Source organism: Notolepis coatsorum, assembly GCF_963971535.1.
Source record: "Notolepis coatsorum genome assembly, chromosome: 10".
Classification (NCBI taxonomy): Eukaryota; Metazoa; Chordata; class Actinopteri; order Aulopiformes; family Paralepididae; genus Notolepis; species Notolepis coatsorum.
The window spans coordinates 41,192,464-41,204,528 of NC_140174.1; the positions used below are offsets into that span (position 1 = coordinate 41,192,464).

Genomic DNA, 12,065 nt, shown 5'->3' on the forward strand with positions numbered 1-12,065 from the left:
TGTAAATAAACAGTACTGTATATTTGTATGTCATAAATGTCTGGATGTAACAGTACAGTATATCTGTATGTCGTGTATTTCTCTGGTCTGCATCCCCTTAACACGTTGTGTGTATTGAGCCGTACTGTATTGTACCCATTCTGCAATCTGTTAATAAAATGTTCAATCAATCAATCAATCAATCAAACTTAAGTATAGAGTGTCTACGGTTCCCATGAAAACCCTGATTTCCACAGGCGTGTCGTGGCCCTGCCGACAATGGAATGAAGACGTGTATTTCTGTCCTGCTTTTCTAGTACCAGAACACAGCGTGCTTTACAGTGGAAGGGGGAAAAAAATACAAATTCAGTAGGTGTGGCCCCGATTGGGTTGACCAGATTGTATACATTCATAGTTTTCAAGTTTCAAGTTTCTTTAATAGTTGTCATACAGAAGTACAGAATACTTTTATACAAAATGCTTCTTACTGTTACGCTCCAGAGACTGTGCTAGACAAGATAAGTATCAAATAACATAGTATAGCATGTAAATTAGAAGTAGAAAATGAGGTCACAGTGTTCAGTATAGACATATGTACAATGTTCGATGCAGAATAGACGTAACTGAGTTACCATATAATATACAATACTATGCAGTGTACTAATATACAATACTATATAGTGCAAAGCAGAAATGGGATGAGGTACAATTTAGGTACAATTTACAGTAAGGTGTACAAGTTGTAGTGCAATCCTTAATCAATAAATATAAAGTGTGGGGAGTGGGTGCTACAGTGTGTTTGTTTAAAGTGAGTGTGTGCTATAAAGTGTGGGGAGTGGGTGCTACAGTGTGTTTGTTTAAAGTGAGTGTGTGCGTGTGGATGTGTGTGCTATGTGCGTTTGATGGTTGTTGTGTAGTGTTCATTGTTCATTGAGCAGCCTGATGGCCTGGGGATAGAAGCTTCTTCTGAGTCTTTCTGTGCTCGCCTTGAGACTCCGGTATCGCTTGCCTGACCGCAGCAGTTCAAAGAGGCAGTTGTTCGGGTGACTGGAGTCCTTAATGATTCTCTTAGCCTTGCCCCTGCACCGCTTGTTGTAAATGTTCTGGAGGGTGGGGAGCCCCCCTCCAATTGTGCGTTCGGCTGAACGTGTCACTCTTTGTAGTCTGCTTCGGTCTTGTGCAGTGCTATTCCCAAACCAGGAGGTGATGTTGCCAGTCAGGATGCTCTCTATTGTACATGAGTAGAAGTTCTTAAGGATCTTCTGACTGACTTGGAACTTCCTTAGGCGCCTGAGGAAGTAGAGGCGTTGTCGTGCCTTCTTCACAACACTGTCAATGTGTGTGGTCCATGTCAAGTCCTCGGATATGTAGGCTCCGAGGTACTTAAAGCTGTTCACTCTCTCAACCGGTGCCCCGTCGATGCTGAGGGGGCTGTAGTCCTTGACCCTTGCTGACGTTCAGGGAGAGGCTGTTTTCCTGGCACCATCCCGCCAGGACCTTGACCTCTTCCAGGTAGGCACTCTCGTCGTTTGCAGAGATCAGGCCCACCACCACTGTGTCGTCAGCAAATTTGATGATTGTGTTGCTACTCCGCTGAGCCACACAGTCGTGTGTGTACAGGGAGTAGAGGAGGGGACTCAGAACACAGCCCTGGGGGGCCCCTATGTTGAGGGTGATGGATGAGGAGGTGCAGTTGCCTGCTCTCACCACCTGGGGTCTGCCCGTCAGGAAGTCCAAGACCCACTGGCAGAGGTCATAGTTCAAGCCCAGGTCCCTGAGCTTGGCTATGAGTTTGGAGGGGACTATGGTATTGAATGCCGAGCTGTAGTCGATGAATAGCATTCTCACATAGTTCCCCTTCCTCTTGTCCAGGTGTGATGCTGCTGTGTGCAGCACATGGGCTATGGCGTCCTCCGTGGACCTGTTGGGGCGGTATGCAAATTGCAGGGGGTCCATGTTGATGGGGAGGGAGGAGCAGATGTAGCCCTTTACTAGCTTCTCAAAGCACTTCATGGCTATGGAGGTGAGAGCTACAGGGCGGTAGTCCGTTGAGGCAAGCAGGCTTGGATTTTTTGGGTACAGGGATAATAGTGGACTTCTTCAGGCAGGTGGGGATGACAGCCTGTTCTAAGGACAGGTTAAATATGTCAGTGAATACCGGGGCCAGTTGGTCGGCACAGACTTTTAGGACACGGCCGGGGATGCCGTCCGGTCCTGCTGCTTCCTGATATTCACTTTTTTAAAGGTCCGCCTCACCTCATGCTCTGTTACCCTGAACACTGAGTCTCCATCAGCAGCAGACCCCCCCCCCCCCCCCCATTGCCGTGGCTTGTGGGCTGGTGTTGTTATTACCAGCATCAAACCTTGCATAGAAGGTATTGAGGTCATTTGCTAAGGAGATGTCACTGTTCAGTTTGAGGGAGGTGCCTTTGTAGTCTGTCATCGTTTTGAGCCCCTGCCACATAGCTCTGAGTCGGCCTGTTCAAACTGGAGTTCAATTTTATCCCTGTAGCGCCGTTTTGCCTCTATTACTGTCCTCCTTACTGCGCCACCTTGTGGTCATTCATGTTGCCTGCCACCAGGCCGTCGTTGTATGCTTTGGTGCGCGCTTTCAGAGCTTCACGGACTACTTTTGTTTGTTCGCGATTCAAGCTAGCAAGCATGCTGCAGTAAACTTTCACTTTACTTTAGACTAACAAAATTCAACAAAAATTACTCTTAACTCATTCTGTGCCAATCATGGAAAAAGTCGGGTTAACTCGCCAACCGCTCAGCGCCAATCACGAGAAAAGTCTGGTTTTAATCGTTTTTTTTTTTTTTTTTTTTAATCTTTCCCCCCTCCTTTATCCTCCGTTTTTCTCCCATCCCAATGTTAGTCGTTATGCCAATTCCCAATCCCCTTCCTGGTCGCTGCGCACTCTACCCCCTACAGTCGGTCTGGGAGAGTGGAGGCTATCGCATGCTTCCTCCAACACATGTGTAGCCAATCAACCGCTTCTTTTCACCTGGCAGCACGGAATCTCACTGAGAGGGTGTAACGTGTGGAAGGTCACACTACCCCCCTTAGATCCTTTCCTTGCTGAGCAGGCGCCCCTACCGAACTGTAGGAGTCGCTGTTTACAACGACCAGGACCCACCCACCGGCTTTCCGCCCTCTAACAATGCCAATTGTGTTAGTATGACGGCCGGCCAAGCCGGAAGCAACGCCGAGAGCTGGGCTCGATACCAGTGTCTCCTGCGTTGGTGGCGAGCGCTTTGCCCACTGCGCCACCCAGCCGCACTTTTAATCGTTATTTCTTTTATTAGCTATATCCATTAATTTTTCATCCACCCAGCCTGATGTTATCATTGGGAATGGGTCTGAGCTTGCAAAAGGGCAAATACCGTGTTTTATACCTTCCAGCCGGTATTGCACTCCATTAGAAATTATGTAGTTTTGCGCGGTCAGATGGCGTAACGGAGATTGCGTTCGTCACCAACCCCGGAGCGGCTGGATTCGCCTGTTCGAATCCAGCTCACAGCTCCGGGGTTGTTACCAGCTTGGCTGGCCGTTCACACTAATACAATTGGCAGTATTAGAGGGTGGGAGAAGCTGGCGGGGTGGGTCCGGGTCGTTGTAAACAGCGACTCCTACAGTTCGGTCGGGGCGCCTGCTAAGCGCGGATAGGATCTAAGTGGGATAGTGTGATCCTTCCACACGCTACGCCCTCTCAGTGAGAATCCGCGCTGCCAGGTGAAAAGAAGCGGTTGATTGGCTGGACGTGTGTCGGAGGAAGCACGTGGTAGCCTCCACTCTCCCAGACCGACTGTGGGGGGGTAAGTGCGCAGCGACCAGGAAGGGGATTGGGAATTGGCATAACGACTAACATTGGGATGGGAGAAAAATCAGAGGAAAAAGGAGGGGGGAAAAGATAAAAAAAAATAAAAATTATGTAGTTTATTTTCTGAGCCGTGCGGGCGGGGTTTAAATACTCCGGCAGGACGAGCATTTACAACGATACATCTGCGAGGCTGCCCCCCCCCCCCCCCCCTTCATATGCAATGCCGGACAATGTGGGACAGACCTCCGCGAGCAGTATTTGGAATGGCGATCAGATAATTGGATTATTTTTTTTCATTACATCAGAGACCAGGTAAGAACACTATATATCAAATCTTGCGTTGATCTGATATTTCTTTCTCCCGCGATCGAAGCTGTGTGTGGACTGTGTTGTGCTTTTTACCGTTGGCTGCGGGGGGGGGGGGGGTGAGCGCCCCGCTACAAGCCCCATTTCATTCTTGCATGAGGAAGGATAATAACGATAATCTAGCGTTGATTTCAGGAAGATTCGATAATCAGGCGAAAAATGACAACGTGATAAGTGGATTCCACTAAAACGCTATTATCTCGTCTTTTCCTGGGATTACTAAGAGTCACCAAAACTATACTCATATTCAAAACTGTATAAAACGGAAATGTACGGATGAAAAAACAATCTGTTTTTTGCATGTTGACCAGAAGCAACTCACTGACAATCGACGGTGTTATTAGACCCATAGCTATAATATAAGATATATTTTAAGCACTCGCAAATTTCACAGTCTCCCCATTGATTAAAGCGATGGCGTTCTAGCCAGAAGCTAGACAGTGACCCCTGGCGCTGAATGAGTGAATGCAAATATTTTACCATTAGCTTGTTTCTTGTAGCATAGACAATATATTATGTACACAGTTAAAACACATTACAACTTGGAGATGGAAAGAAATGAAGCGTACACAATGTCGCTGGCTTCAAGTGCAAAGATGTAACGGACGAGCCGCGAGCACCAGGGACAGAGCGGAGATATCCTTCATCTGCTGTCTACTCTGTGGCCCCGCAGATTTGTCTCAGAGAGGTGAACATATTGATTGTTCATAGGTCTGTTGGCGTCACTGTACACACAGACACGATGACGCATGTTTCTAACCTGTCACCAACTAACTTTCCCTTTTCTGTTTCCGTCCAAATAAAACAATAACAACATGAACAAACAACATTGCATACAAGATAAGATTCAAGGGTCCATTACGTTAATACTTTGTATAATACCCACTACACTAGCACAGTGCCCGGCCCCAGCATCAAGGCGAAATGTCCTATTCCAGCACCCTAAGATGGACCTCCACAGCAGCACGTCGACACTATGGTGCAGTGTGCCATTGATAAAACAAAGCGGGGCTCGCAACTCACTTGATGCTCCAAGGTGTTTTAATTGACAAAATAATAGCAGTATACAATGTTTCGACCGACCCTTCCGGCCTTTTTCAAGTGCCATTGCACACTGTGGTGTTCGCTTACTGTTGCCTGTCAAAGCCATCCACCGCCTTGTCATTCTTCTTTTGGAGATTAAAGCTTTTAGTCCTGTGGGTCGTTGACAGCTCACTTGGCAGCCTCTCCAGGACGTTGGGGATTAACAGTTCGCTGCCAATATCCCTCCAATAGGGCTTTTAAAGTTTGACATCCCCTCCGCTTTTCACACCGAAGTCTCCTCACTTCCACTAAAGACCATGTGGGGGAACAAGAATGTTCATGATTTCTAAAAAACAGTCTAATGAAGCAAATCATCACATATTTTTCCTTGATTCATTCATAATATTCTAATCATAATGATCTATTCTTTCATGACAAATAAAACAACAAAATCACAGCAAAAGTAGTTTTCTATCTCTTTTTTATTTTTTTTATTTTTTGTATACAAAATCAGGCATTTCTTTGGTTGCAGTAAACGCAGAGTAACTCTTGGTCGAGTTTAAATTGGTCTTACCAGGGCATACATGCAAGTAATTAAAGGGGCACTTCATTGAAAAACAGCACTGATTTATTTTGCACATAATCTCACACATATCCCAAGGCTCTAAACAGTTTTGCACACATTCATTGAGTTTGACAGTTATTGAGAGCTAATGAGTTTGAATACCTTCTTCTGTGATGTCATCAGAGGACACATAATCCTTGTGTTCTGTTAATTGCAGCGCAGTGGAATGATGTAGATGGGGGGAAAAATAGCAATCCTTACCTCATCATTTCATTGAGCTGTAGGATTCAGTGTCACATCACACAGGGGGAGATATTCAAACTCACTCTCAATAACTGTCAACTAAATTAATGTGTGTTTAGAGCCTCAGGATATGTGTGAGATTATGTGCCGGATAAATCAGCGTTTTTTTTTCCGGTAAAGTGCCACTTTAAAATGAAAGCAGTGGGAAAGGCAGTGGAAAAGGTCGGGTCAGATCCACTCGACTGCCTGTGAACGATGGGAGAGGTCAAACGCTGAGCGGCTGTGACACGTGTGGAGCTGGTGGTTAATACCGTATGGCGTCAGTCAGGATCAGTAATTACATCTCAGATCATGAGAGATGCGGGCGTGTGAGTAGCACTACGCACAAAAGCCCCAGAGCCATGTCCTTGTCACCTCGCCCTCTGCGCTCTGTCGGACAGACCCCAACGTGTCCACTGATATCTTTTCAGTGCTTTCAGCGTCTTTTTGGCATTCTCTTTGGATGGGAACGCTGTGCTATTTGCATGTTGCAGAGAGCTGAGCATGTTTGTATAGAGCTCTGAGTGCTAATAGTTTAACATTTCAACTTTTAGCAAGAGTGTCACGCTTTTGAGGGCTTTTCAATAGTCGCCTAGCAACAACAGCAGCCACGACTCACAAGTGCTTCTCTTGAGCATGGCTGAAAAGATGTTTCCCATGTGTATGTAATATAATATAATAGATCACTCACTCACTCACTCACTCACTCACTCACTCACCTCACTCACTCACTCACTCACTCACTCACTCACTCACTCACTCACTCACTCACTCAAAGACACAAACACATGCAAGAAGTAGTATACAAATTACCATTCAGCCCCCTGACCTTTTGTTATACAGTATATTAACAGACACCTGACCTTTTGTTTAACTGTATATTAACAGAAACCTGACCTTTTGTTATACTGTATATTAACAGAAACCTGGCCTTTTGTTATACAGTATATTAACAGAAACCTGACCTTTTGTTATCCAGTATATTAACAGAAACCTGACCTTTTGTTATACAGTATATTAACAGAAACCTGACCTTTTGTTATACTGTATATGAACAGAAACCTGAAAGGTTAAAAACTTTTTTTTTTTAAAGGCTAAAAATAAAAAGAACGACAGCATGGACACCTTAAACCCTCTAGTACTAGACCCTGTTGACCAACCAGAGAAAACAAGCTTAGCATAGAGTGAACACCACAGACATCAAGGTGCCCAACGCAAACCAACCAACCCAGCCATCCTCCCTCCCTACTTTATCTCTGTCTCCCTCTGCTCAGCTGGATAAGTGAGTGTGTGTGTGTTGTCATGGTACTTGGAGCTCTCCTAGAGTGTGTCACCTGCCCTCATTGGGAGTGTGTGTGTGTTGGGGGGTCCTTCTCTTGCCCACATCACCCAGTGCCTGGCAGCTGCAATCAGGCCAGCTGTGTCTGGTCCAGCCAGAGAGGCCTATCCCTGCCTCTGGCCCTGTCACCCCCTCCCACACACACCACCACCATCCTTTCACTCTTTCTTTCATCTCTCTGCCATTCTCTCTTCCTCCCCATCATGAGATGTCACCCCTCTCGCCTGCCCATCATCTCTCTTATTGTATCTTTGTGGCTTTTATCAGTTACCCTTCAATTCTCTCTCTCTCTCTCTCTCTCTCTCTCTCTCTCTTCTCTCTCTCTCTCTCTCTCTCGCTCTCTCTCTCTCTCTCTCTCTCTCTCTCTCTCTCTCTCTCTCTCTCTCTCTCTCTCTCTCTCTCTCTCTCTCTCTCTCTCTCTCTCTCTCTCTCTCTCTCTCTCTCTCTCTCCGCTTATTCTCGCTTATTCTCTCTCGCTCCTTCTCTCCCCCTCTTTTTCTCTTCTCTTCCGCCCCCTCTCTCCCTCCCTCCTCTTCTCTCTCTCCCTCAGCCTCTCTCACACTCCTCCCATCCACTCTCCTCTGCCATATCCGAACAGAAGGGTTCACTTGGAACTCGACGTGCCAATTCAACGTTTATTTGCCCACACCCCCCCCTGCATCTACCCTTCTTCCACCTTCATCCACCTTCATCGTCCCATTGTCCTCCTCTCCCTGCTCCCGCCCTACCTCTCCTCTCCTCTGCCCGCCCTACCTCTCCTCTGCCCGCCCTACCTCTCCTCTGCCCGCCCTACCTCTCCTCTCCTCTGCCCGCCCTACCTTTCCTCTGCCCGCCCTACCTCTCCTCTCCTCTGCCCACCCTACCTACTAGGGGTGGACGGTATGGTCTAAAATTTATATCACGGTATAATTTGAAGCATAGACGGTAACGGTATATATCACGGTATCAGTGTTTCTGTTAGAATAATTTTTTTTGCCTGATAGGCAGGCTATATAAAGAATGACATCCTCAAGGCATGTAGATTTATAATATTTTAACTTAAAACTAGGCTACTTTCATTATATTCCAAATAAAATAAGTCCCGAGTCGAGACTCCTGCTCCCATTGCAAACAGCGGGGCTGGATTTTGCTAGAAGCATATGTAGCTGCAGAGCCGCAGAGCGAATTGAATTGAATAAGAATTGAGACAAAGGTGCTCATCCTCATCCTCAGCTTTAAGAATTGACAATTGTGTCAACAAATTGACACATGTGTCAACAAATTGACACACAAAATGGTGATGGGGGGGCGCTGTTTGACGGGCCTGTGACCAGACCTGAAAGAGCCCCTGGCTCTGCGGCTCTGCAGCTGCATGCTATTCGCAAATCCACTGCTGCTGCCGTCGTTATCATAACACTACACACATATCGTAATGTTTACAGCAAACTGTAGTTGATCACCAGGTGTTAATTAATATGTTTTATTAATTCATATAAGAAAAACGATAGGGAAATATCTTACCTTTCTCCACTGGTTAAAAATGCCAGGAACTGAAATTGAAACTTGCTGTGCGCCGCAGTGATATGTGTTTATTATGAAATGACAATTGCGTGTTGACACGCCCACTGCGCGAAGCCTCCTAAATAACTTTTTCCAGTTTGCACACATATCTATTATCTATGACTAATTCTATCTATTTTTAGGGGCAAATCAAATGCGATTGAAATAGTCGCGCTGTGGTTACATGACGTCATTGCTATTTTAGAGCTGCTGTACCGGTTACACGGTATAGTCAAAATCCATACCGTAGAGCAAATTAATACCGTTTATACCGTTTATACCGTCCACCCCTACTACCTACCTCTCCTCTCCTCTGCCCGCCCTACCTCTCCTCTCCTCTGCCCACCCTACCTACCTCTCCTCTCCTCTGCCCACCCTACCTCTCCTCTGCCCGCCCTACCTCTCCTCTCCTCTGCCCACCCTACCTCTCCTCTCCTCTGCCCACCCTACCTACCTCTCCTCTCCTCTGCCCGCCCTACCTCTCCTCTCCTCTGCCCGCCCGCCCTACCTCTCCTCTCCTCTGCCCACCCTACCTCTCCTCTCCTCTGCCCGCCCTACCTCTCCTCTCCTCTGCCCGCCCCACCTCTCCTCTGCCCGCCCTACCTCTCCTCTCCTCTGCCCGCCCCACCTCTCCTCTGCCCGCCCCACCTCTCCTCTCCTCTGCCCGCCCTACCTCTCCTCTCCTCTGCCCGCCTCACCTCTCCTCCCCTCTACCCGCCCTACCTCTCCTCTCCTCTGCCCGCCCTACCTCTCCTCTCCTCTGCCCGCCCCACCTCTCCTCTCCTCTGCCCACCCCACCTCTCCTCTCCTCTGCCCACCCCACCTCTCCTCTCCTCTGCCCACCCTACCTACCTCTCCTCTGCCCGCCCTACCTCTCCTCTCCTCTGCCCACCCCACCTCTCCTCTCCTCTGCCCGCCCTACCTCTCCTCTCCTCTGCCCGCCCCACCTCTCCTCTCCTCTGCCCGCCCTACCTCTCCTCTCCTCTGCCCGCCCTACCTCTCCTCTCCTCTGCCCGCCCCACCTCTCCTCTCCTCTGCCCGCCCCACCTCTCCTCTCCTCTGCCCACCCTACCTACCTCTCCTCTGCCCGCCCTACCTCTCCTCTCCTCTGCCCGCCCTACCTCTCCTCTCCTCTGCCCGCCCTACCTCTCCTCTCCTCTGCCCGCCCTACCTCTCCTCTGCCCACCCCACCTCTCCTCTCCTCTGCCCGCCCCACCTCTCCTCTCCTCTGCCCGCCCTACCTCTCCTCTCCTCTGCCCGCCCTACCTCTCCTCTCCTCTGCCCGCCCCACCTCTCCTCTCCTCTGCCCGCCCCACCTCTCCTCTCCTCTGCCCGCCCCACCTCTCCTCTCCTCTGCCCGCCCCACCTCTCCTCTCCTCTGCCCGCCCCACCTCTCCTCTCCTCTGCCCGCCCCACCTCTCCTCTCCTCTGCCCGCCCTACCTCTCCTCTGCCCACCCTACCTCTCCTCTCCTATGCCCGCCCTACCTCTCCTCTGCCCGCCCCACCTCTCCTCTCCTCTGCCCGCCCTACCTCTCCTCTCCTCTGCCCGCCCTACCTCTCCTCTCCTCTGCCCGCCCTACCTCTCCTCTGCCCACCCTACCTCTCCTCTCCTCTGCCCGCCCCACCTCTCCTCTCCTCTGCCCGCCCCACCTCTCCTCTCCTCTGCCCGCCCTACCTCTCCTCTCCTCTGCCCGCCCTACCTCTCCTCTGCCCGCCCCACCTCTCCTCTCCTCTGCCCGCCCTACCTCTCCTCTGCCCGCCCTACCTCTCCTCTCCTCTGCCCGCCCCACCTCTCCTCTCCTCTGCCCGCCCCACCTCTCCTCTCCTCTGCCCGCCCCACCTCTCCTCTCCTCTGCCCGCCCCACCTCTCCTCTCCTCTGCCCGCCCTACCTCTCCTCTCCTATGCCCGCCCTACCTCTCCTCTCCTCTGCCCGCCCTACCTCTCCTCTCCTATGCCCGCCCCACCTCTCCTCTCCTCTGCCCGCCCTACCTCTCCTCTCCTCTGCCCGCCCCACCTCTCCTCTCCTATGCCCGCCCCACCTCTCCTCTCCTCTGCCCGCCCCACCTTTCCTCTCCTCTGCCCGCCCCACCTCTCCTCTCCTATGCCCGCCCCACCTCTCCTCTCCTATGCCCGCCCCACCTCTCCTCTCCTATGCCCGCCCCACCTCTCCTCTCCTCTGCCCGCCCTACCTCTCCTCTCCTATGCCCGCCCCACCTCTCCTCTCCTCTGCCCGCCCCACCTCTCCTCTCCTATGCCCGCCCTACCTCTCCTCTCCTATGCCCGCCCCACCTCTCCTCTCCTCTGCCCGCCCTACCTCTCCTCTCCTATGCCCGCCCTACCTCTCCTCTCCTCTGCCCGCCCTACCTCTCCCCTGCCTGCCCTGTCCCTGAGCCTCTGCCAGCGAGGCTCTGGGCTGCTCTCCTGTCCACAGCGTGCTGCTGCTGTGCAACAGAGGCCTGGCAGAGTGTGGGAGTAGGCTGAACGGAAGCCACGGGAGATCGTGTTTCATTCCCTGCCACAACCCCACTCTCCTCCTTCAGCCTGCCGCTCTCCAGCCTCCCAGGCACCAAGGGCAGAGCGGAGAGGGGGCCCTCAGCCCCTCAGTGCCCCCACAATTACAATTGTCTCGGAGAGGTGAAATTATCGATTGTTCCTCGGTCTGTTGGCCTCTCTGTTACACAAACGCGATGATGCATGTTTCCCGCCTGGAAAACAAGAAACCTGCAGTCAAAGCAATCAGTCGTACCGTACAATGCTGAGTACCCCGCGGTGAGGAACTGTGGTCCTGTAGCACGATGGGGTAGAGCATGGCACTTACACTACCAGGGTTAGGCGTTAAATCCCCACGGTGGGGGGGGGGGGGGATCCACTCCTTGTATTATAAGGTTCTTATTGATAAAAGCTTTTGTTACGTTATTCTTCCACACTGTAGCATTGCGAAGCGACGGACAAAACTGAAAATGCCCATCAGTGCCATAGGAGTTAATGGTGATTTGTACGAGTGGCATTTGGCAATACAATGAATGGCTCAGGGGGTTTATCATTTTGTGCTCCTGTTATTTCCTCTCCATAGCCAGCTGTTCATCATCCTCTCTCTCTCTCTCTCTCTCTCTCTCTCTCTCTCTCTCTCTGTCTCTGTCTCTGTCTCT

At 50.5% G+C, this 12,065-nt stretch overlaps 1 protein-coding gene across 1 annotated transcript in view; it reads left to right on the forward strand.

The window, feature by feature from the left end:
* The window catches only part of dock1 (dedicator of cytokinesis 1), a gene marked incomplete at its 5' end in the record, with an annotated part of 602,016 nt that overhangs the window by 231,275 nt on the left and 358,676 nt on the right, over nucleotides 1–12,065 (forward strand). The window lies entirely within an intron of this gene.